Source organism: Homarus americanus, unplaced genomic scaffold (assembly GCF_018991925.1).
Source record: "Homarus americanus isolate GMGI-L3 unplaced genomic scaffold, GMGI_Hamer_2.0 scaffold31037, whole genome shotgun sequence".
Lineage (NCBI taxonomy): Eukaryota > Metazoa > Arthropoda > Malacostraca > Decapoda > Nephropidae > Homarus > Homarus americanus.
This window is the reverse complement of record NW_024722227.1, coordinates 16,978,314-17,004,930: the sequence shown is the minus strand read 5'-3', so window position 1 is coordinate 17,004,930 and position 26,617 is coordinate 16,978,314. Positions and strand designations below refer to the sequence as shown.

Sequence of the window (26,617 nt, the reverse complement as noted above, 5' to 3'; positions counted from 1 at the left end):
TGGCGATGATACGAAAGAATGGCAAAGAAAAGAGGGGTAATAGAAATATGGAGAAAGATAAGGCAGATTTTAGAGGAAAAAGAGCAAGAATAGACAATGCAAACAGTAGCTGAGTTGAAAATAAATCTGAGATGGAGGAGCATCCAATAGAAATAAAACAATACGTAATCAAATGAATGAATTAATGAATAAAGGAAGTAAGAAAAATCACTATTGATCAATCTTATGTGGCATGATGACAAAGGATAATGAAAATATTAAAACAAAATGACAGAGAGAATTTCGTCTTGGCATTAAACACAGGAAGGGAATGTTGTGTTATTGTGACTTGAAACAGGAAAAGGAGGAGGGAGGGAGGGAGGAAGGAAATCCCTAAGACCTTCCCCCACCTAACATACTAAGGTCTTCCCAACAAGTCTTTACACAAAAGAGGACCACCCTCTCAAAAATTACACCACCAAGGACTAGCGAAGTCATCCTAAAACTATAGCTTGCGCTTGTGAGACCTCACTTGGATTACGCAGTTCAGTTCTGGTCACCATACTGCAGAATGGATATAGAATCCCTAGAAAGAATTCAAAGGAGAATGACAAGACTAATCACAGGCATTAGGAACCGTGAGTAAAGAGACATATTAAAACATCATAATTTGTAGTCCCTCGAGAGACGTAGAGTGAGGAGCGATATGATTGAGGTGTATAAATGGAATTCAGGGTAAAACAAAGGTGATATAACAAAGGTACTCAAACTATCCAACACGGAGCGAACTCAAAACGATGGCTTTAAATTAGACAAATTTAGATTTAGGTGTGAGATAGGTAAACACTGGTTAAGAAATAGAGTAGTGGATGGGTGGAACAAGTTACCAAACATTATCATTAACTGGAATACGCTGGAGAGCTCCAAATATAGGTTGGAGGGATGTATGAGCGATAGGAGTTGGGTGTGAATGGGACTGCCATGTATGGGCCAATAGGCCCGTTGCAGTTTCCTCCATTCTTATGTTCTTAAATAATAGTTTAGGAATTAGGCCTTCACCAGCTTCCCACTAAGACCTCACGAAGGAGACTTACCTCGGCTTTAATTGTCAAGACCAGCCTTTCCCCAAACCGAAGCAAGACTTCCTCTGGGTATTCTCGCCGCCAAGACTTATTTCTTGTTTACATCAGGACCTCCACGAGCAATGTCAAAATTTTAATAGTAATACTACCATGACCAATCAAGACTTTCTAATGGAGGTCCCACAACATTAGGCAGAGAGAGAGGTTAGGGTAATAGGGGCCAGGAAAGGTGATCTTGGAGGTAGGTGTGGGGGTTCGACTACCCCGCTATGCCTAAACCTACCAAGCCATGCTAAAATATGATCTCTAACGCTTCGCCAATTAGGTGTGCAGGTGTGTGAATGTGTGTGTGTGTGTGTGTGTGTGTGTGAATGTGTGTGTGTGTGTGTGTGTGTGTGTGTGTGTGTGTGTGTTATTTCATACCTCCTTTATGTTCCGGTGCTCCAGGGATCTGTCAAACCCCACGATGAACCAGATCGAATTGGCGAGTAACATCGGCTGGTAGTGGTGCTGTACAGTATATCCAAGTGTACATAAAACTATCAAATGAAGTAAATGTACAATATCAATAGTGTTGTTATTGTCCACCTTGTACCCATAATTTTTTGGCCCAATTAACGTGTCCAATATCATTATCAAAAGCAATGAAACCCGCAGAATCAGAACAAACAGAAAAGATTTCAAACCACAGCACGATTCCTTACTGCAAGAAGTAAAGAAATGAAGGAACAGCGAGTAGGAGTATACTACAGACGGAGACGATCATTAAGGAAGTCCTCAGAGGATTCCTGCGATGTTGGTAAAGGCCAAAAAAGGCTCACTACCGCACAAACAGTTAACATTCAAGAATGGTCAAGATAGACGACTGGAAACATATGGAGGATAACTGCATTCTACATTACACACACACACACACACACACACAAAATGTAAGTATACAAACAAACAAACAAACACGAACATATACACACCCAAAAGTTCACTCTCCCTCTCCACCACTCCCCCTCACTCACGTACACAGTTCAAGGACGAGTTGTGTGATGCAGCCAGTCAAGTTACTCTTTCTTAAAGTAAGTGTGTGTGTGTGTGTGTGTGTGTGTGTGTGTGTGTGTGTGTGTGTGTGTGTGTGTGTGTGTGTGTGTCTAAGCATCATTACACAGCATACAATATACAGTATATTAGTATATACAGTATCACCTATCCTATTAAACTACATTCCAGTAAATAGTAAATAAGAGTAATAATAAAAAATAATAAAAATTTTCCTTGCACAATTATCCTATTTTCCCTGAAGAGGCAGATTAAACCAATTACCACCATGCATCAGTTCAACCATCTCTTCCCCACCATTATCCTAATTACGAAATTGGTCCAAATTTTCCCCTCGCACACAAAAGTCTGGCGAAGTTACGTATCTATTACATTATTCGCCTAAGATTTATATGAAGATGATGACCTCAGTTCAGTCTTGGTAGTGAAAATATTTGTGATGGTTTGTGTATTATGTGTGTGTGTGTGTGTGTGAGTGTGTGTGATGCAGAATGACTTGTGTGCAAATTTGATAAAGATCTGAGAGAGAGAGAGAGAGAGAGATAAATGCGTCACACATTCCCAGGTCACAGGGGTGGGCGTAGGGGTGCAGGAGATTCACGTACAGTATACACGTACACTGTCGCCTGGGAACACCACCGACACGTTCTCTACTACTGTATAGTTAAGTTCCTCCATATTCCTCCGCCAGCTACATCACTTATACCCGTCGTAATATCTTATATTTTTCCACACTTGAGGTTTCAATACGGAATATTTTTAATACCAAGAAGTCCTATGGAGGAATTGGAGTTATGATTCCTTAAAATATTGTATTATTTTCCTAAGGTAGTAGGTAGTAGGTAGTAGGCAGCTACCAAACAGGGAGGTACTACCGCCTGGAAAGATATTGGAAGAATAATGTGTTGTCTAATGGTAGACCCTGCTGCCATATGGCATCACGAAAATTGTGACCAAGTCCCAGGTTGCTGATCTATCTTTCTGCCTCATTTACACACAATTGCAGGGTCTCAATTTTTTTTTTATGGGGATTAGCTCACCCAGGCGCAGGTCACTGACCCACATCAGGGCCTGGGGGGCGAAAACATAATAATAATAATAATAATAATAATAATAATAATAATAATAATAATAATAATAATAATAATAATACTTATTCATAGTAAATAAAATTTTTAATAAAATAAAAACAAAATTGAAATTAAAATGATAATAGTCATAATAATAATAATAATAATAATAATAATAATAATAATAATAATAATAGTAATAATAATAATAATAATAATAACAATAATAATAATAATAATAAAGAATCATAAAGACATACAAAAATGAAAAAAAAGATCAAAATTGACAAACAATATATGTATGTTGTGTTGTCAATAGGAAGAGAAACAATTGAGACCCTGCAGTTGTGTGTAAATGAGGCAGAAAGTCAGATCAGCAACCTGGGACTTGGTCACAATTTTCGTGATGCCATATGGCAGCAGGGTCTACCATTAGACAACACATTATGCTTCCAATATCTTCCCAGGCGGTAGTACCTCCCTGTTTGGTAGCTGCCTACTACCTACAACACAACATACAACTGTATATCGTTTCTCACTCTTGATTTATTTTGAAATTTTTGTATTTATTATTATTATTATTATTATTATTATTATTATTATTATTATTATTATTATTATTATTATTATTATTATTATTATTATTATTAATATTATTTTTATTATTATTATTATTATTATTATTATTATTATTATTATTATTATTATTATTATTATTATTATTACTGTATTATGTTTTCGCCCCCCCAGGACTTAATGTGGGTCATTGACCTGTGCCTGGGTGGGCTAATCCCCGTAAAAAAAAAAAACAACAACATAATATTCGCCTCCAATTCTTAAAATTTAATTGGCATCGTGGAGACTGCAGACTCACTTCAGGATTCAGTCTAGGTGGCGCAAGGGGCTGTTCAGGCTAACGATGTGACGTGTTTAAGAAATGATTGTTGGCGTCCTTGCTGGCGACCTTACACCTGCCTAGGTTACGTTTCTCTTTTACTGATCCTTCCTCGGTGGTGGGGAAGTGAGGAGGGAGGTGAGGTGAGGAATGAGTGAGGGTAGGGGAGGGGAGGAAGGAGGCGAAGTGAGGTGAGGGGAGGGAAGGGCAGGGGAGAGGGGGGGAGGCGAGGGAGGTGAGGAGAGGAAAGAAGGAAGGTGGTAGGGGTGAGGGGTCCCGCTATTCCTTGTTTCAAACGTTTAATGCATATATATATATATATATATATATATATATATATATATATGCCGTCATCAATTTATACTGTTTACTGCATAAGACACGATAAAGAGCATGAACCGTCGTGGGTCCTCATGCCATACTGATGTTTTGTAGGCGAGCTGGCCGGTACTGTTGTCTGTACCTTAACAAGTGATCTAGTTGTTAGAGGTTGTGTACTGAGGCATAACTTGGCACAGGACAGACTGATTGCACCGAATATATATCAGTCCCTGACAGGTTATGCTGACACACTATTGTAATAAAAAAAAGTGACAAGGCAAGATAGACAGTATTATTATAAGATTTAAAAATTCAAAGACGATTCACTAAAAATATCTTTCAATACAGCGACGTACTTAATATACAGTAGAGCACATAAACATGACGATAACGAACACAAATCAGTTCGAGTACCTTAACGTCTCACTCGGAAATGTATTATAAGTGTTGGAACAAAGCGAGTCGTCTGGTACACGTGGATGATTGTTAGTCTCACGCCTCAACACTTAGGAACAAAGAGTACATCTGGTTGTTGTATAGAATTTAGAAAAAAAGAAAGAAAATGGAAGTGCGAGAAACGAATAACCATGGAATAATATGTACTGTATATGTAGGGAAATAGAGAAAGAGATGATGAGAATGTGAAGTAGCAGCAAAGTGCAAAATAGATGAGTAACAAGATGAAAAAGGAAACATGCAACGACAAGAAGAAGGAGAGGTGTGAGGGAAGGAGAGCAGTGACAGTGACGACGCCTGGTCCACCACCGGTTGGCCCCTGGGTATTGAAACGTCCTCGACCTTCCAGTATGGCAAAACTAGAATTTCGGGCGCATGAAGTTTCTCGCTTGAAGGGAAAAGATCACTATGAAATTCAATATGGCTGTTCTTGCCGAGTCCATATCGAAAGTTAGCAGGGAAGCAACAGAGATTTTGCCACTCACTGTTACACTCAACAGATTTATTCCGTTACATTTTTTTTTATTTATTCTTATCGTCATTTTTTCATTCAAGAGAGCTATACGTATCAAACTTCTGCCATACATAGTCTGTATATCTCTGTCGTCCATTCTCTCACTATACCACCTGTCATCATTAGCATTTCAGTGATGCTTTGACACACCTCTTGGTCACATACCTTACTTCAGGTTAATGAGTGTCATTTTTTTGTTTTACTCTTCCTCGCTGCTGTTCATAATAGATTCCTCTTCTACTTCTGTTTCCTATACTAGATTCCCTTTCACTTTTAATTATAATTTACATCAGCTACATTCAGTCAATTACATCACTGGTATTTACGATATATTTTTTAACAACTTTGAATTCTCTCTTATCTTGAATCTTTCTCACACATTATAACTATCTCTTCCACAACTAGACGAGATGGGGTAGGGTGTGGCTTGAGAGAGAGAGAGAGAGAGAGAGAGAGAGAGAGAGAGAGAGAGAGAGAGAGAGAGAGAGAGAGAGAGAGAACATGTGAGCAGCATAAAAGGAATTTTTTTGTGTCAACTGATGACCTAAACACCAGAGAGGAGGAAGGACATCACTAAACGCGTCTGACACTATTAAATAAAATAAGTTGTATCAAATTTACAGCTGAGAGCAGTATCATTATCACAAATATCCAATCCACAACACCATGTCCACAACAACAACCTCGCTCACATAGGGTACATTCCGGCAGCCGACGTGGGGTTCGACAGCAAGTCTCCCGGAATCTGTTGTGTGCGTGGCGTTGTTGCTCAATGTTGAAGGTCGTTTTATATCTCCGCCTACCCTCCTCCTCCCCCTTCCTCCTCCAGCCATCTATCTACCCTCACCTTCTGCCGCCCAGCTATCTACCCTCACCTTCCGCCGGCCAGCTATCTACCCCCTCTTCCTCCTCCAGCCAGCTATCTACCCCCTTCCTCCTCCAGCCAGCTATCTACCCTCACCTTCCTCCTCCAGCCAGCTATTTACCCCCCTTCCTCCTCCAGCTAGCTATCTACCCCCCTTCCTCCTCCAGCCTGCTATCTACCCTCACCTTCCTCCTCCAGTTTGCTATCTACCCTCCCCTTCCTCCTCCAGTCAGCTATCTACCCTCATCTTCCTCCTCCAGCCAGCTATCTACCCCGCCTTCCTCCTCCATCCCTTTCTCTTTAGGTCTCCTCTCCCCCTCCTGTGCATTCTTAATCCTTCTGCGGACCGCATTCCATTTGTTTTCTCCCCATCTCTGTCTCGGTAACCTCACATAAAGAGCATTAAATCAAGTGAATGTTATGCTTTTACTAATGGTTCTGTGCAGACAAACACAGGTAGAACAGCTTGTGCATGTGTAATATATAAAGAAAATGAGACGATAGTGTCAAACATGCAAAGACTGAACAACTGGGCCAGTACAACACAAATTGAACTAATGGGAATCTACTTAGCCACAGACTACCTTAAAGAAAATGGAGGTGGGGTGATATTCTGGGACTCTCAAAGTCCTTTGAAATCAGTGAACAGACCTCCAGGAATCAAGACTGTGCCGATAAACTGGCCAATGAGGCATGTACGAAAGAAATTGTAGACTAGTACCTTGGCTTGCTAAATGCTGTACTTAAAAACATACAAGACAAAATCACAAACTCTAATCTAGAAGAACTGAGAAACGCAGAGATACCTGGTAGTTGTAGCATTAGTAAATATGAAAAATTTTGTGACTAGAGGTACCGGTATGGCCAGCATAAGGACGGAACCAGACAATGTAATGTAGTCGAGGCCAGAATTAGGCTAGGATACAGACACATCTGACAAGTTAGTTGCGTTGTACCCATATCGGAACACCCAGCATGTAAACTTTGTGATAAACCTTTAAAGCATACACTTGAACATTATATTATGGAATGTGCCACTGTCAAAGACTTCAGGCCACCTGGCTTATTGTATCATAAATTATGTAATAACTACATTGAATCAGGAGTGCTTATACTGTATATGAACCACTGTTCTGTGTTGCAGTGAACAGTTATAGCATCCTCATGAATATGACCTATATACTATTTAATAAATATGACTTATACTATTATCACCTTTGTGCATGAACCTCTGTCCTGCGTGGCAGTGAGAAGTGATACCACCCTCAGTGTCAATACCTGACTGAATTATTCAGAATAGGCAAACTGTACTCCAAGCTTTGTCAATAACGTTGTTAACCATTAAAAAATCTCTTCACTCACCCTTTCCTCGTCCTCGTCTCCCATATCCTTCTCAAACAACCGTGTAATTTTCCTTCTCCCTCTACTTAAATATATGACCATCCTTACTGCCTTCCTAATGACATTGCTTTACTCTCTCTCTCTCTCTCTCTCTCCCTCTCTTCCACATCTATTGAGAGAACTGATAGCTTCCATAATTCATGCTCTCCGCCTCTCCTCCTCTTTCACCCTCACCAAAAAGTTTGAAGCGGGACTTGAAAGTTGGGCAAGATATCTCACTCGACGGACCCACTGCAGGTTTTGTCTGCTCCCAACTTTTATATGAATCGATCTTTCTTGATCCTCTGGGCTGGGGTGATAGGATTAGGGGGGGTTAGGGGGATGGGGGTTGGCAGCACACACACACACACACACACACACACGTTCTCTCTCTGTCCACGTTTCATCATATTTACACACGATTATTACTTTTGTTGAGGACCCCACTATTACAATATATAATAATAGGCTCCTGACTTCACCATCTTCAGATCCTATCCACTAACTATCCTCCCGAGTATAGCTTAAGGCGATTTTATCCTCAGAAGTCACTATCGCCCTAAAGTATCTATGGAGAGGACCTCACAAGCCTCCTGAGTAGTAGTAGTAGTAGTAGTAGTAGTAACTCAAATACTGGATGTTTACTATTTCTATAAATACCTAAAGGTAGAGCCATCCGTGACCAGAATAACCATAATCAGGAACTAATGGCCAAAATCATTGTTTGTATCCCATTGTGGTAGTGATGGGCAGAACACCTTGTATTAGAGGCGTGAGTACCATGAGCTGAAGGTCACCAACAGCGAAGGTGTGCGCGGGAAGCGATCAGTGACTTAGGTGATAATCTGATAAATCATGTTTTTCTCAAAAACTTGATGAAGGACAATGTACTGTACATTATATAGTAATGGTTGCCCCTCGTGTAACGAGGATGGCCGGCCCAAGGGCCACCTAGGTGTGAATTTGTTTAAGGTGTAGAAGCTGTTGCCAACACAAATGACCCAGTGTCAAGGAATAGTCCGAGAAGACCGGACAACTCACCAACTGCACTGGCTAACCGTTACCCCGGAACACGATCCGCAAATCGATTAACATCCAAGTTCCCAATTACTGCTGGATAGACAGAGATAAGCCGCACATGTCACAAAGTTTAATTTGCCCCAGAAATTTACCTTTTAGAGCTGCAAGGCCATCGGTTTTATATATATATATATATATATATATATATATATATATATATATATATATATATATATATATATATATATATATATATATATATATATATATATATATATATATATATATATATATATATACAAAGACGCTCTGTCAGTAAATCTATAACTTCTTGCTTCCGTCTCCACTTCCTCTTTCAAAGTGCCAAGTTTATGCTCGATTAACATATGAGCCTTACAGCACGGGACTCTGGCTCCTCAGGACTGGTACAACAGACTCCACTCTGGCCTCCTCCACTACCCCGCGGCGTGATGAGCGCGGAACTGGACTGCCGTAAAAATTTGCTTGACCTTGTCAGGGCCTTAGTCGGCCACGCGAAAGGTCTTGAGCATTCTATGATTTATCATTCTTTACAATCTACGCTGTCCTTGGTAATGATATTGTCGTGCATGTGTCAGGGGGTCTGAACGTTGTTCAAATAGAGCGACTTGTTTGATATTTACGGCAACTATTCTGTAAAATTATATTTGGTGACGAGCAGTTTAGTGTGAAGGTTCACTGGTACGTCTCACACCTGTCATGTCTTCTCCACATTGTACTGTGATTGTGACGGTGATGATTATGTTTTTTTTTGTTGGTCTGTCTATATTCTTTTACCCATTATTTAATTTTTTTCCTGTTCAACTTCTTAGATTCCAATATTAATTTTCAACTTCCTCTCTGTGACTTTCCAACCAAAATTCGTTTAAATACTGCATGGTCGTCTTTCTCCCTCACATCTGTTTTTCGTTTATTATCAATTTTTATCGTTGTCAGATTCGTCTGTTTTCCGTTGATGTTATTTTCACCGAGTGTCATCGTGGCCCACTAACAGCGCCCCATATTATCCTTGACTGCTTCTTTATTATCTTTATGATATTCTCCATAATGTTGTTATGGTTTATGAACACATTCCAACATCTAAAGATAATTAAACCTTCGTCAAGTTAAGTCTTAATCCTCAAATCAGAATGCTACTGTCCTCAAAAGGATAAGCTATTGTCCTCAAAGAGTTCTACTATCCTTCTCAAGTGGTTAACTATCGTCCTCGAAGAGTTTAACTATCGTTCTCAAGGGGTTAAACTATCTAAAAAATCTCAGTGTTAAAATATCGTCCTCAATGGGTTACTTTCGTCCTCAAAGGGTTCAACTATCGTTTTAAACGATAACACTTCTCTTGTTTTGGATATCAAACGCCATTGCTTCTTCAGTGTTCATTAATACGGTTAATGACATATCCCAGATATGTCATCATTATCTAATTCCAAGGTCATATTTTCCATCTATATATTTTTGTTATTTCTTCGTTTCAGTGATATCTGTGGTATTTCTCATGTGGGTGTTGGTGATGCAGAGCTCAGCGCCTGAAATATTCCAGCAGCTTGAATAAATTCTCATGACATTTGGCTCATGAGTAAAGGCCACCATTATTCTTAACTTTCGGATATTTCATAAATCTTCGGATGTAATTCTTTTCTTTTTTATTGCTTATAGATTCTAAAGAAATGGATTGTTAGTGTTTACATATAGTTTCTAAAGAGGTGGATTATTAGTGTTTACTTATAGTTTCTAAAGAGGTGGATTATTAGTGTTTACTTATAGTTTCTAAAGAGGTGGATTATTAGTGTTTACTTATAGTTTCTAAAGAGGTGGATTATTAGTGTTTACTTATAGTTTCTAAAGGGGTGGATTATTAGTGTTTACTTATAGTTTCTAAAGGGGTGGATTATTAGTGTTTACTTATAGTTTCTAAGGCGTATAGGATCTAATTCTTTTTTTACTTATTGTTTTCTTGTCAGACTTTTTAGAGACGTAGGCCGAGATACAAGATTAATATAATTTTAGTAATTGATGTAAGTGTATATTCGCATTGTTCATTTAATTTATTTTGCCTTCGTCCTCTTTCGTTGTCATAGAGTTTATTAACGCATATCTTGTAGATATTCTTCTTGAAATTAATTATCAAGTATTTTAGTTTTCTTCACTTTGTCCATTCCAAACTCTTCATGGTTCCATTCCACCGTTCCACTCCGAGCCCGTCACACGTGCCTGGACATCTCCCTGGGTCATTCATTCTTCGCGTCACTTAGCGATGGTGCCGAGGGATAAATTCTTCTCTCACACGAACGAAGACGCGATCACCCGAAACTTAACCGAAGGAATAATGAATACAAAGCAAACTACACTAGCCCGACATTCCCACAAAGCAATCGAAATATAAGTAAAATTTGGGTAACTGTATCCAACCTATGAAATAATATTTAGGCAATTTAATTTTGCGTTCCTTTGACATTTGGGTAAGCCGTTCGTATTCTCAGAGGGTCATACTACATATTAATTCCTCTTCGGAAATTAAGATGAGATATACTGTAAAGTGTACAGTAATTTATGTTAGTTTTTCCATTATACCATTTATGTCGTCGTTTTTGTTACGTAGTTCTTTTAGCGAGAAACGTTGAGAATCTGACCTTTGATGGGTTGGCGGCCAGGGCCAGTGTATTTTACCCTTATGGTATTTTTTCAATATTTTTTGTGTACCGTAGTGTGTGAAATGACTAAGAAATATTAAAACAGAGAAGATGGAATCCTACAGGGAAGACTAGAAATAAGGGACATAGTAAGAAACGAAACAAGAGAAAGGCAATGATGAACAACTGGCCGCACACATCCTGGCTGAGGAGAAGGAGAAGAAGGAGAAGAAGAAGAAGATGAAGAACTCGCATTCCCCCTCCTCCCCGCTCTCATTCAGTCCTCAACAGTACACGCAGGCTGTCTACTGCCTGTACCGACTGACAATAACTAACCCAGGACACAAACCTAACACACTATTAGCTTAGCTAACCCACAGCAAGGCGGGCAGCCCGCCTCCTCCTACTTCCTCCTCAATTTCTTCAATTTCCGAACTATAACTTCCTTCCTCCACCTCTAATCTTTCACCCTCTCTTTCTATACAAAAAAGTACCCCTGGACCCACACCTGTTATTTAAGGCTATGGCTACTGACCAGGCCACACTTAGGTAATCACATGTGTACAACCATGTTCACAAAATAACTACACGCACACACACACACACACACACACACATATATATATATATATATATACATGCAAGTAAATCACTGTACTGTAGGTGCTCGTGATCCTAGTGTATGCTGATAACCACAAGGAAACAAGAAAACACGAAGTTCTCAAGTGCTTTCGTGTAATTCACATCTTCAGGGGTGAGAACAGACTAAGGAGTAAGACTTGACTTATATTAGCCTTGTCAAGTCTTATTCCTTAGTCTGTTCTCACCCCTGAAGATGTGAATTACACGAAAGCACTTGAGAACTTCGTGTTTTCTTGTTTCCTTGTGGTTATCAGCATATATATATATATATATATATATATATATATATATATATATATATATATATATATATATATATATATATATATATATATATATATATATATATATATATATATATATATATATAAACAGCACACACACTAAACCACGGCAACTGAACCAATCATGGTTATCTTGAATAATGTTATAAATAACGTCGAACCTATCATCCATATCTAACCCAACCAATTACGTTTAAATTAACCAACAAAGTCTAATCTAACCAATCACATCTACCCTAACTCACCAAATCTAACTTTCCAGTCGGAGTGTGGTAAAAGATGACAGGGGAAAACAGTTGAAAGTCAAGAGTATGTTGAAGTGACTTTAGAGAGTAAGTTATATAATTATATACTATCACCACCTGTTACCACCTGTTGCCACCTGAGTTTAAATTAATCTGCCTCAGACATATGCACGACAACTAGGACTAAAAATTTCAGTCACACGCCGATGTTGATGTGCAAGGCTCTTATGTATGCTAATCATTGCACGTCGTACCTTAAGAGAGAGAGAGAGAGAGAGAGAGAGAGAGAGAGAGAGAGAGAGAGAGCAATAGTCATATGTTACCATGGTCTTGCGTATCCCTGTCTGACTACATGTGATCGGTTCCCCGGAAACCAAATATTTCTCTTTTTGTCTGTATATCTAGGTGTAAGCGTGATTGCATGTCTGTGTATATGCGCTTCTGTCTGTCTGTTTATTGTGTATCTGTATGTGAGTGTCTGTCTGTCTGTTGGTTGTAATTTTAAATGAAAGCTTATTCACACGGTGTTATTTTCATACGTTTTACAAGCCAGGAAACAGTTATATGTATTATACCCATGACATACACCCATGACTCACACCCACCAGCCACACACAGCATCAACACACACACATGCACATAGACTTATTTACTTACAAAAAAACAACAACTTTAATTCCCAGTACGTACTGTACACCCAAGAATGTCAGACAATTGAAGCATGCCAGACTGTCGAATCTACAGCTTCTTGTACAAGGGTCTCGAGACGATTAGCAACCCTCGCTTATTTCACCTCATCATGTAAAACCCCAACGCTAAATGGGGGGATTAGGTTAGGTTAGGGTATTAGAGTATTTAATCATCAGGTGAAATAAGCGAAGGTTCCTAATCGTAAAAAAATCCGTTCTCATTGTCACTTTTGCCAAAATCTCCACAATAAACCGTAGACTGGCGGACTATAGGACTAACGCTTTAAGAGACGGCCAGGGAAGCTCCTCTCCCCCTCTATAATTTTAGGGGCGGGTGTTTGGTCCATCTGGTGTGCGGCCACGAGTCCCACCTGTTCTCTCCCTCAACCATGGCTACTAATTCTCTTCCCTCAGTTTCCTGGCTCAACCTCCTCTCACTTTTTTTTTTTTTTTTTTTACGGGCATTAGCCAACCCGGGCACAGGTCATTTTATGACCCTTATCAAGGCCTGGTGGACGAAAATATGATATGATAAAATTGAAAAAATGTCCTCAGCATAATTGGAAACAAAATCTGAGAGAGAGAGAGAGAGAGAGAGAGAGAGAGAGAGATCGTGGTGACCTCTAGTGTTACAAACTACATTCTAAACAGCGACCAAATCAAATTAACTGAACCCAAAGAACAAGAACCTGAATTCAGGAAATATTGGAGCAAAATTTTTCAAATAAGCCAGGAAGACAACCTGAACTTCTGTATGAACACGGAGCGACAAGTAACCAATCGCATGACACACACAACCCACATCTGGCAACCGAGTCCCAGCATAGACATAAAGACTCTTGACGATTTTTCCACACTGATCAAACCAATCACCGCAGAGGAAATTCACAAAACAATAAACAGTTTCAAGAACAAGGCCTCGGGCAGCAGTAAAATAAACAAACCCATACTCCAGCATCTACCAATCAACATGATACTCCAACTCAGAAACATTTTTAATGCATCACTTGCTTCTGGTTACTTCCCAAGGAAATTTAAAACAACAAGCATCAGACTTATACCAAAACAAGGTAAATCGCCCACTCAAGTATCAAATTACAGACCAAGCTCTCTTCTAGAAACACCGGGAAAAGTCCTAGAAAAAATAATTAACCACCGACTGAGAATACACCTCGAACTTGAAGAGAAATACAACCCCAGACAGCACGGATTTAGAAAACACAGAGGTACCCATACAGCCTTAGCCCTAATTTACGAAAACATAGCAAACGCGATGCACAACAAAGATCAACGTAACGTAGTATTAAGGGGCGTAGCTAAAGCATTCGACAAGGTCTGGCACCTAGGACTCAAAAACAAAATTACCATCCAAGAACTTCCCAACAACTTTACTTCCTTTCTTTGTAACTTCCTTGACAATAGAGAGGCCGAAATTATCATTGGTAACCACATAGGCCCAAGCATCAAGTTATACAGCGAAGTACCTCAGGGAAGTAACCTCTCGCCCACACTCTACACAATATACACGTCGGACATGCCACCTATATAAGAACATAAGAAGAACATAAGAAAATAAGAAGTCTGCAATAGGCCGGTTGGCCTGTGCATGGCAGCTCCTGTCGAGAGTTACTACCACTCTCTATCATCCATGAATCTATCTAGCCTCCTTTTGAAACTTTCCAGAGTTCCCGCACTTACTACAAAGTTGCTAAGCTTGTTCCACTCGTCCACCACCCTATTTGTGAACCAGTTTCTTCCTATCTCCCTCCTAAACCTAAACTTATCCAACTTGAATCCGTTGCTCCGAGTCCTATCCTGCTCGGATATTATAAGAACTTTATCTATATCCCCTTTATTGATTCCTTTCACCCACTTAAATACTTCTATCATATCTCCCCGCACTCTTCGACTTTCTAGGGAATGCAAATTAAGTTTCTTTAACCTATCCTGATATGGAAGGTTTCTAAGTCCCGGAATCATTTTTGTCATTCTTCGCTGCACCGACTCTAGTGAATTTATATCCATTCTATAATAGGGGCACCAGAACTGAACCGCATAATCGAGTTGCGGCCTGACTAGCGCAAGATATAGTTGCAATAAGACCTCTGCACTCTTGTTACTTACACTTCTAGATATAAAACCCAATACTCTGTTTGCCTTATTTCGAATATTAACGTACTGTTTTCTAGGCCGTAGGTCCGGGCTTACAAGTACCCCTAGGTCTCTTTCACAAGTCGACTTCTCTAGGTTGATGTTGTTAAGGCAGTATACATTATAAGTATTTGTTCTTCCAATATTAAGTACGGAGAATACGTAGCTTATGTTGATGACGTCACCTAAATCATCCGACATCCAGGCAAGGGCAAACAGATGATGGCACGAAAAACAGCCCACGCCATCGAGCAAATCAACGAATATGAAAAAAGTGGAAAATACAAACCAATACACAGAAACTAATGATAATACACATTGCCAAAATAAACCCTGCACCAATCACAGTCAACAACGTACCTATACAATACTCCAACGAAAGCAAAATTCTGGGACTCGCAATAACAAGAACAGGCATAGCAAAACACATAATACAACGCAAACAGCTTGCCCAATCACGAAACTACGACGATTTAGCAAAATGGACACCAAAATTCGACTACATCTATTCAAAGCACTTGTCCGCCCCCACCTAGAGTATACACCAATACCACTTAGCACGATCAGCAAAACCAGCCAACTTATACTTCAATCAGTACAAAACAAAGCTATCTGTAGAGCATCAAAGCAACTCCCGCCATACACCACCAAAAGACAAGAACTTCACGAATTATACAATATCGAACCACTGAACACATGTACAGTACACACAGCCAAGCCCAGAGAATATGGAGCAAACTTGAAGGGTTGGAGGACCCATTATTCTCCCAGTTAAAAGAAGAAGAACTACTAAAACACACAGCTGGTGGCCCAAGAGCCTCCATGCTAACATAGATGAACAAGACCCATTTTACACATATATGTAAACAAATAACACCACCATCTAACAAACATAAATTAACACCCATTACACTAATGAACACCTAGCTAGCTTAGCTCCCCCCCTCCACCTTCCACCCTAGAGAGGGCGGGCGCCTGCTGCATGCGGCCACCACCCCAACATATCAACTTGTCTCAGCTAGGTGGACAGCCCACCTGCTATCTCCCCCTCCTACTATACTTCTCGTTTCTATGCTTTCCTTCTCTCTCTACTCTCCTTTCCCAGTGCAAAGTCATTTGCCACTTTACTTCATTATCATCATCATCTAGTGTTAGCGCCTCGGAGAATACAGACTGGTGGAGGAACTGTCAGGCGTAACTTAGGATTAGTCTGGTAGTAATATAAAGGGTTAGGATAAAGTGGCAGGTGGGGGTTATGGAAGACTGTGACAATACCATAGTGTAGTAGTGTGGCAGATATTATACTCAGCATATGCCAGTCTGTGGTAGTTTATTGACTGGGACACGTGTGAAGGGCTAGTGACAGTGTGAGTTGAACAGTGAATGTTTTGTTGTGGTGGGAGGGGCGGGGTGGGGGGGGGGGTAGGAGGAGTGATGAGGTTGATGGTATTAGTGCTCTTACCTTCAAATAACAATCAGTCCTTCCCTCATGTCTCCTTATATACGTCTACCTTTGTTATTAAGATGCACTAACAGCCAAGGATATACTTTATCATCGTCAAACAAGTATGTATGTATGTCTGGTTATTTCTAAGGTACACCAATATTAAACGTTAGTGTGGGAATCGCATTAAACGTTGAATGACAACTTGGCGATAACAAACACAGTGCAATGTATCTGCAAACACACCATAAACAGAAAATGAATTTATAAAGAGGAAGCATAAACATCGTTGTGCGAGGTACTTCAACATTTTAGGCTGATGGGAAAAACACACACAGAAAGAAGAAAACCTTAGTAAACAACATAACCCTTGACGACGTAGGTAAAATAGGGGATGTAATTTGTCATGCTTGTTAGGCGGCAACGCATCCCCCAGTTGCCACCAGTGTCTACCAGGTATGCCGGACTGAATTCATTATTATCAAAAACTGTCCTACGAATGTATGTCTTATACTGTTCAAGAGGTATGGCCAACAGTGTTCAGACATTTAAGAATATACTGAATATCTATGCATAAAGCAGACACTATAAATTATGGGTTTACGAGGTATACTACTATCTGGGTTAAACAGATAATGTTAAGCAGGTATGTATTTCAGCTGTATTGTCTACAGCAGCTTACAAAAGGTGTGCGTAACAAGGTTAAAAGACAGGTATATATCTGCCACGTGTCCAGTAGATACGTATTAGGCAAGGGTGTGTCCTGCCTCCCTGCCACAAGGACCCAGGGATGAGTTTTTGAGCGTGTGGTTCCCTGCTCCAAATGTCAAGGCTGGGAGCTAACCGGCTAGCAACCTTTGTTATTTCTTCCGCGTAGTGCCAGTTATCTTGATGATCTTAAGTGGCCCAGGGGCGGTTTTAGGTTAGTTCAGGGGTTACCTTATACTGTAAGGTGTTGAAGATTGGTAAGGGAAATACTCTACGTTCAATGCCGAAGAAAAAATTGTGGAATAAATTTGTTCTAAGAGCGACCTTGAGGGTGGTTGAAGATGACTACAGTTAGTTTAAAAGACAATCACGAAAAGACGGTTTCAAGGGTGGTCCGCTTGAGCAGTTAACAGACTGAAGACACTTCATGCGTCTAAAGTTTCATTACTATAAACAATACAACAGCTCAAGGCGCCGCTACCACTTGGAAAATACGGCGCTAAGAAATCTCAGAGTTGTCTTGAAGCTTTTATTATATGCAGTTATAACTGATTGGTAAAAATGGGCTTAACAGTTGACTATATATATACTGCGCAAGATATTGACAGTGTGAGGAAGTATGCGAGGAATATTTTTTAACTGAGGTTTAATAATTTTTTCAACTTTTTCTTCGGCCCAACCATCACTGTTTACCTTAATGTATAATGTAGGAGGGGATAACGGATAATTGAGAGATAATCTGGATAATAAATGAATAGCAGTAGAATCATTAAATCATTACAGACGATGCTGAATCAGTCATTATTATGAGCTATTTTTATTACCCCCCAGTAAGAATCATCAGCTTTAATTGACTTGAAGTGATTTGTGCCTGGCGGTAGTGGCGGCCTCCAGTCTCACCTCACCTGCCCCACACCACTCGGATTTTTTTTTGTTGGACGAGACAAGAGATAAAAAAAAGACAGAAGATAAAATAAGGTATAAAGGTGTATGTTATATATGTTTTTTTTCAGGTTTGTAAATGGTTTATTGGATACTGGTACGATTTTCCTCGAGCACTGGACTCTGCACGACACAACCCGTTAATATTACCCACTTGTCTCCAAATTTGGTTAAAGTGTATACAGGAGGCCCAGGGAGGATCGTGTGTCCCAGCGGCTTAAAAGGAAAGGTCGAAAGTCAAGGTCAGGGCGTCGCTTACTGTATGCGACTCACGCAACTTGCGAGTGATGTCTGGTGTGAGAGGAATGTTTTTGGTGCAATAGGAGTTTTGTGACTCAGGTGTCATATACGTATACATGAAAGACATTGTGATTCTGCCCAGCCTAAGGTAACGGGAGGCTAAAAATTTATCATAAGAACATAAGAATGGAGGAAACTGCAGTGGGCTTATTGGCCCATTCTGGGCAGTCTCATTTACACCCAACCCCTATCGCTCATATATCCATCCGACCTATATTTGATGCTATCCAGCGTATTTGAGTCAATGGTGATGTTCGGTAACTTGTTCCACTCATCCACTACACTATTTCCAAACCAGTGTTTACCTATCTCGCGCCTAAATCTAAATTTGTCAACTTTAAAACCATTGACACGAGTTCGCTCCTGATTAGATAGTTTGAGCACCTTTGTTATATCACCTTTGTTTAATCCTGAATTCCATTTATACACCTCGTTCATATCGCCCCTCACACTACGTCTCTCGAGGGAGTGCAAATTAAGATGCTTTAATCTGTCTCTGTATTCAAGGTTCCTAATGCCCGGGATTATTCTTGTCATTTTCCTCTAAATTCTTTCTAGGTATTCTATATCCATTCTGTAGTATGGTGACCAGAACTGGACCGCGTAACCCAAGTGAGGTCTTACAAGCGCAAGATATAGTCTTTGGATAAACTCGCTAGACTTGTAGTAAACCCAAATACTTTGTTAGCTTCGTTTCGAGCAAATACACATTGTTGTCTTGGTTTAAGATTCCTATTTATCATTAAGCCTAAATCTTTCTCACAGTCGGATTTCTCTATAACAACGTTGTTCATCTGATATCTGGTTTTCTGTTTACATCTCCTGGACTGAGTACTTAACATTTTTCCACATTAAATTTCATCTGCCATTTTTCAGACCATGCAAAAAATATGCTTAGATCTTCCTGTAGTTTTGCAGAGTCCTCGTCAGATTTAATTACACCCCCTATTTTAGTGTTGTCAGCAAATTTACTTAGGTTGCTGTCTACACCTACAGGGTATATCTATGTCGTTTATGCATACGAGTATAGTAAATAGTAATGGTCCAAGTACTGAGCCTTGGGGTACTTCACTAGTGACGTTACCCAAATCGGATTTAGTGCCATTAATGCTTACTCGCACAAATCCATTTTAGAATATCTCCTCCAATTCCGTGAGCCTCCACTTTTCGTATTAGTGTGCTTCTTCAGGTGATTTCGAATAGATTTTCAAATTATTGCTTCCAGCAATTTGCCTGCAATTAATGTTAAACTGATTGGACGTTAGCTATGCGATAGTGATTTATCTCTCTTCTTGAAAATTGGTATCACATTTGGTATGCTCCAGGATTCTGGTACTACGCCTTTTTTAATGACAGGTTAAACAAATTTGCTACGGGTATATTAAGCTCATTCTTACAATCCTTTAATACTCTGGCAAATAACTCATCGGGACCAGGTTACTTATTATGCTTTAGTTTGTCTATTAGTTTAACATCGTTACTAGTCACTACTATCTCGCTTAATTTATTTCTTCACTATCTCTGTATATAGTCGGTGCCTCAGGTCTCATGTTTAAATTTTAGGTGGTGAAAACTGTTGAAAAATATCTGTTCAGATTATTGTTTATCTCTCTGTCGTTTTCCGTTAACTCACCAGTATCTGACTGTATCGGTCCAATATTGTCTCATGTTTTAGTTTGATACATTCGGAAGGATCCCTTGGGGTTTGACTTCGCCTCCCTTGCTACCTTCAGTTCAATTATCCTCTTTGCTTGTCTTATCTCGGTCTTAACCCTACTGGCCAATACCTTTTTTTAGGAAAGTCTTCGAGGTAGTAGATAATGACGAAAATTACGATGTTATTTACTTAGACTTTAGCAAAGCGTTTGACAGAGTACCGCATCAGAGGCTTCTCAGAAAAGTTAAGGCTCATGGTATCGAGGGAAAAGTTTTTAATTGGATAAAATCATGGCTCACCGATAGAACACAGAGGGTCAGCATAGATGGAGGTTAAACCTGAGTGGGGTTGTGTAACCAGTGGGGTTCCCCAGGGGTCAGTACTGGGCCCACTCTTGTTCATAATCTACATAAACGATCTAGATACTGGGATCAGCAGTGGCATAAGCAAGTTTGCGGATGATACCAAATTAGGGAGGCAGATTAATTTAGGGCAGGATGCAAATGCACTACAGGAGGATTTAAATAAACTGTAGGAGTGGTCAGAAAAATGGCAAATGAAATTCAACACCAGCAAGTGCAGCGTACTGAATATTGGAAGAACAAATACTGTCAATGTATACAGCCTTAACAACATCAACCTAGAGAAGTCGACTTGTGAAAGAGACTTAGGGGTACTTGTAAGCCCGGACCTACGGCCTAGAAAACAGTGCGTTAATGTTCGAAATAAAGCAAACAGAGTATTAGGTTTTATATCTAGAAGTGTAAGTAATAAGAGTGCGGAGGACTTATTGCAACTATATCTTGCGCTAGTCAGGCCGCACCTCGATTATGCGGTTCAGTTCTGGTGCCCTTATTATAGAATGGATATCAATTCACTGGATTCGGTGCAGCGAAGAATGACGAAAATGTTTCCGGGACTTAGAAACCTTCCATATCAGGATAGGTTAAAGAAACTAAACTTTCATTCCCTAGAAAGACGAAGAGTGCGGGTATATATGATAGAAGTATTTAAGTGGGTGAAAGGAATCAATAAAGGCGATATAGATAAAATTATTATAATATCCGAGCAGGATAGGACTCGTAGCAACTGATTTAAGTTGGATAAGTTTAGGTTTAGGAGGGAGATAGGAAGGAACTGGTTCACAAATAGGGTGGTGGACGAGTGGAACAAGCTTAGCAACTTTGTAGTAAGTGCTATAACGTTGGAAAGTTTTAAAAGGAGGCTAGATAGATTCATGGATGATAGAGAGTGGTAGTAACTCTCGACAGGAGCTGCCATGTACAGGCCACCCGGCCTATTGCAGACTCCTTATTTTTTTATGTTCTTATGTTCTTATAATAATCTCGGAGGTAAACTTCACCATGATTTATTCTCCTACCTATTGCCTTCCTTTGTCCAATAATATTCTTTAAATAATTATTTACTCATTTGGGGTCATTGTTATTTGATCTTAGTATTATTGTTAGTACTTCTGTCGTTGATAGGACAAAGTCTATTTATGTGAGGGAGAAATTTTGAGTACACTCAAAGTGTCAAGTTATCTGTAAAATTATTGAAAAACCTACTCCGGATATGTTGACTCAATCCTGTTATCACGAGTAAACTTTTCAAAACACTTATCAAAAGTGACATAATTTATACAGCTTTTTCTACATTTGCATCATGTCTTATAGTATCTTATATCTAATGATATTCTACACATACATGTATTATATTATTATTTTCTTACGCTAAATCGTCTTTGTACATATTACTGCTTAATAACTCATAATATAATCTAACAAAGCTGGATATATTTTGTTAATTAAGGCTGTGTGTTTCATGATCCTGGTCACCATTCATAGCAACAGTCATGCAACAGGTAATTAGTGACCAGAAGACACTATTCGGGTGTTTCATGCTCTTGAATAATAGGAAGATTACGTAATGACATTAATTATGCTTAGGAATAATCTACACCTCACAGGAATTTTCCTTTACAGCGGAATAAGTGAATTAATTTATTCACTTAAACTTTCAAGGAATAAACTGGATAGTATGTATGAATGACGCTGATTAGCTAAAAAATGACATATTATCGTATAATTTCCTCGCCACTTATGATAACGGATTTCAAAAGTTCACAGGAAATTTAGGCAAGAAGTGATGTGTCTTAACTGGGTTTTTCTAGACATCTTTCTTTCCGAGGTGACCTACTGTCTGTGTGTGTGTGTGTGTGTGTGTGTATGTGTGTGTTTATTTCATTACTGGACTTTTCAAGGATCACCTGAAGATAATATCCCCAGCTTATTTCACATGAGGAATAAACACCCCTAACGCTACCTACGGGGTGGGGTTAGATTAGGTTAGATCAGCGTTAGGGTGGTTAATCATATGGTGAATTAGGCTGGGGAGGCTAATCGTCAGATGATCTATAGTCAATTACACATCAGTTCATAATGACATTGGCATTACTGGTGAATACTGTCACATTTTAGAAGTTATTGTTATATAATGTAAGCAGAGAATTAAGAGAAGGGAGGAGAACCCGCTAAACAACATTTACATATGATAAAAGGATATACATCAGAGACTGCATGAAGGGCCCAGAGTGCAAAGCTTCTTGGTAGAATATAGTGATAAGAAGTGAGGTGTGAGAGATACTGGTGATAATTTGGCCTAGGTGAGGTGGTATAGTGATGGAGGCTGCCAGGCTCCTTTAACCGTTACTACCGTGTTGACGCAGTGTCTTCCGTCGTCAGTATGAGCCTCGTCTACGGATACATTGTTTACCTCCCCCCCCCCCTTTATTTGTTTTCTTCATCTTTTATGACTATTCCGACGGATCCTCACTATATGATACAAATTTAACGAAATTAAGAGTAAAATAGTAATAAAAAGCGGTTACGAGCTTACTGTTTAACCTCATTCAAACAGCAGCAATATTATAAGTTTTAGGTATACTATATTCTAAAAATTGGTGCCACACTGCAAAACATGATTGTTACGTAGGCAGGTTCAGTAGTCATTTGACATTACTAACACACAGAATGTTACGTTCTTGCACCTGTTTCTAATTTTGGTAAATGTGAGGAGTTTACCTCAACGTCTCACAATTACTGCGGCGAACAAGGCTCTTGAGGCCATAATGCCCCTCACCCCCAACACACCTGGAGTTGTTATAAGACGTTTTCTCTGTATTGTCCCGTTACCAATGTTTAGATCTTATAAAGCACACGACCTTCACTTTGTTGTGATATATGAAGCATTATTGTCTAAAAGCTTAATCACTGAAGACATAAGAGCACCTCACACTACGTCACGGTACTGTAAGTCATCATCGTAAGTCTAAATATTATTAATTTTTTACTTATTTTTGGAGGTCATTATCTTCATCTCTCACACATCCATTTTCTGTCATCACACAAGCTCCACTGATTCGCCATAACTACCATCAATTATCACTGTTGTCACTGTTTATCATCACGTCTGAATGAGTTATCACTGTTTCCAATTTTCACTTCCACACATCCTTTATCACTTTCATTAATTGTCATAATTATCAGTAGCACCTGCTACAGCTGTTGTCACTGCCAACAACTACTGTACAGTATATATCAGCCAATACTGCAGTGTTTGTTTACATCTATCAAAGGTTAGGCATCGCTATCCTTACAGTTGTCAGTGACACCAACCACCGTTGTTGTCAGTTTCACCATCTCTCAGATATTCTATCCACCAGCCATTACTGCTGGCAGTCTTAGTTCTCACTCTTACTCGTCACAAGTTTTATCACTGCCACCACTGTTGTCATAAGCATCGACCACCACTGTTGCCACTATACAGCCACTGTTCATCACTGCTGCAGAACACCACTATTGTCAATGCTACAAAGCACCACTGTTGTCACTGCCACCATTCACCATGGTTGTCATGGGAGCAGAAATCAAGAATTCATATTTAGTCCAAATGTTTTTTTTTCACAGCAACACAACACCGGTAACACCAACACACCGCCAGGATCAGTAATAAACAGCCGCCGATCATTAAAAACAAACAAAAATATAGTTATAAAGGTGGGGGAGATTGATGACTTTGTCGCTGATGTAAATCCTTGTCAGTAAATCTTATTGTTTACATCACATTCAACGTAGAGTCACTACCAGACGAGGCCTGAGCTGGTGCTTGATTGTATCAAACACTGGTGACACAACTGTCGACCTTGCACAACGCCATCAAATAATACCTATCTAACATTGCTTTTATCAATTAACGTTGTTGGTAGCGTGACGCCTACCAGCTCGGCCGGATAATACTACCAAACAGCTATAGCAACATTACACTCATAGGAGAGTTGAATGTTTAAGTTTGTGTTTGTATTGAAACCCTTACTGTAAACATATTATATTTTTGGTGATTGATGATGTATGGACAAGGAGGTATTTAACGAAGAGTGGACAAGAAATGGGAATATAACTGGCTGGTGAGAGTTGCTCAGTGTTGCCCTCCCCTGTACCTGACCCATTCGTGGATGACGTCATCCTTATGAATACTGTTTAATCCTTTTGTACAGTTCATACTCGCTGGCCACCAAGTGAAGTGTTAGTATTATGCCGGCTACAGTGCCCAAGAATTCAATTTTTATCTAGTAATGTAAAGTGTTTCAAGAAACAGGTTTCCATTTCATGTTTGTTTAGTGCGTGAAAGTGTATGTTGCTCATAGAGCTCGAAAAACACGCACCATAACAGTAAAGACAATCTTGTACCAAACAACGATACCCACTCCTAAAATACTGAGTCATTGTGCAGGAATGTAAACAACATGGGATGGATAAGATGTTGCCAACAAGGTGCAGCTACCGGACATTAAAACAGAGAAGAATAAGTTATCTCACCTGAGCTCCAAGTCGTAAGTGTGAGTGTGGAGACGGTTGAACACAGAGTGAGGCTCTGGGCTGCCCCGCGCTCTTCCTCAGCCGCCCAGCCCTTGTGACCGTGAGCTGATGGCCTTGCTGCCCCGCGATCCACTCTGCCTCTACTCCCCATTACACCAATTTTTCACGTTCTCTTCCTCCTCATATGACCAATTTCAAGATCAAACAACCCGAGGCGATAAGGTGGGCCTCTACAACAGCCGGCGATAAACTCAACTGGCTTTACCTCCTCTACCTGGTCATCCCACACTCAGTAATTATCACCTGCAACACCATTATTGACTATGTGTCTTGCCGAGGATGTTTACGATTGTACATGTAGTTTTAACCAGAGATGATGGTTATTTGTGAGGAGGAGTGTAGTTGGGTGTGTAGGTGATAGTGTTGAAACACCTCGCCTCTTGTGTAACTTACCACACGCACTCTGACATTTACCCGCACTTACTTACAGTATGTACTTCCGGCGTCACTAGGTTACTGTACATAAAGAGTTGCCTATTAATACACACATAAAAAAGATCCATATATTCACGCAGGTAAACACACACAAACATGCAAACAAACACACACACACACACACACACACACACACACACACATTCCCTTCCTGTCTTCCATAACTCAGCAACAAGATATTGTCGGAAATAAATATATTACCTGTACTTATATATATTTTCACCTTGCTGAGTCATCACTAATTAAAGGAAGTACAGTACTGATTTAAATATTAAGAAACAGCTGGAGCAAGTCATGGCCAGGCGACGTTTTTTTTTGTAAGTGTTAAGATGCTGGATCTTCCGTACACAGAGACAGATGGGAGACAGGTAAAAAACTTAAAGGTTGACAGAACAGATAGCTGACAGTCCTAACAGAGAGGCAGAATGGATGTCAAACTGAGAAACGGAGAGACTGTCAGAAGTAAATTAACTATACCTTCTGAGAGAGGAGGGTGGGGGGGAAACCTAAAAGAGTCGATTTTTAACTCTGACAAACCTCCCCGTCTCTCATTTGCACAGTAGTAACTCTTCCATCTGTCAATCAATCAACTAAGTACTTTGTCAGTTTTTTGCTCCTCTACTGTAAGCATTTTTACCTAACCTGTCTGCTCCCTTGTCACATCTGTCAGTTCCCGAGAGTCACCAACCCTTCGTTCTTCTCCCCTCTCTCTCTCTCCTTTGGTAAATATCGCCCAACAATCTTTATATCCTCATTCGGTCAACGATTTGCCGTCGCCCTAGTAACTTGCTCCTAACACCAACGACTGAAACTTTTATTCATGATGTGCAAGCGGTCATTTGTGGGGGGTGGGGGTGATGGCAGCAGTTGTGTGTGGGAGTGATG

General features: G+C 39.8%; 1 protein-coding gene across 1 annotated transcript in view; it reads right to left on the bottom strand.

Annotated features, from left to right (window-relative positions):
• Positions 1-25,351, bottom strand: part of LOC121862397 — a 67,460-nt gene extending 42,109 nt beyond the window's left edge. Inside the window, exon 1 of the mRNA XM_042360661.1 lies at positions 25,238-25,351. The gene's annotated coding sequence lies outside the window, so the exon portion shown is untranslated. The remainder of the gene's footprint in view (positions 1-25,237) is intronic.
• Positions 25,352-26,617: the final 1,266 nt, after the last annotated feature.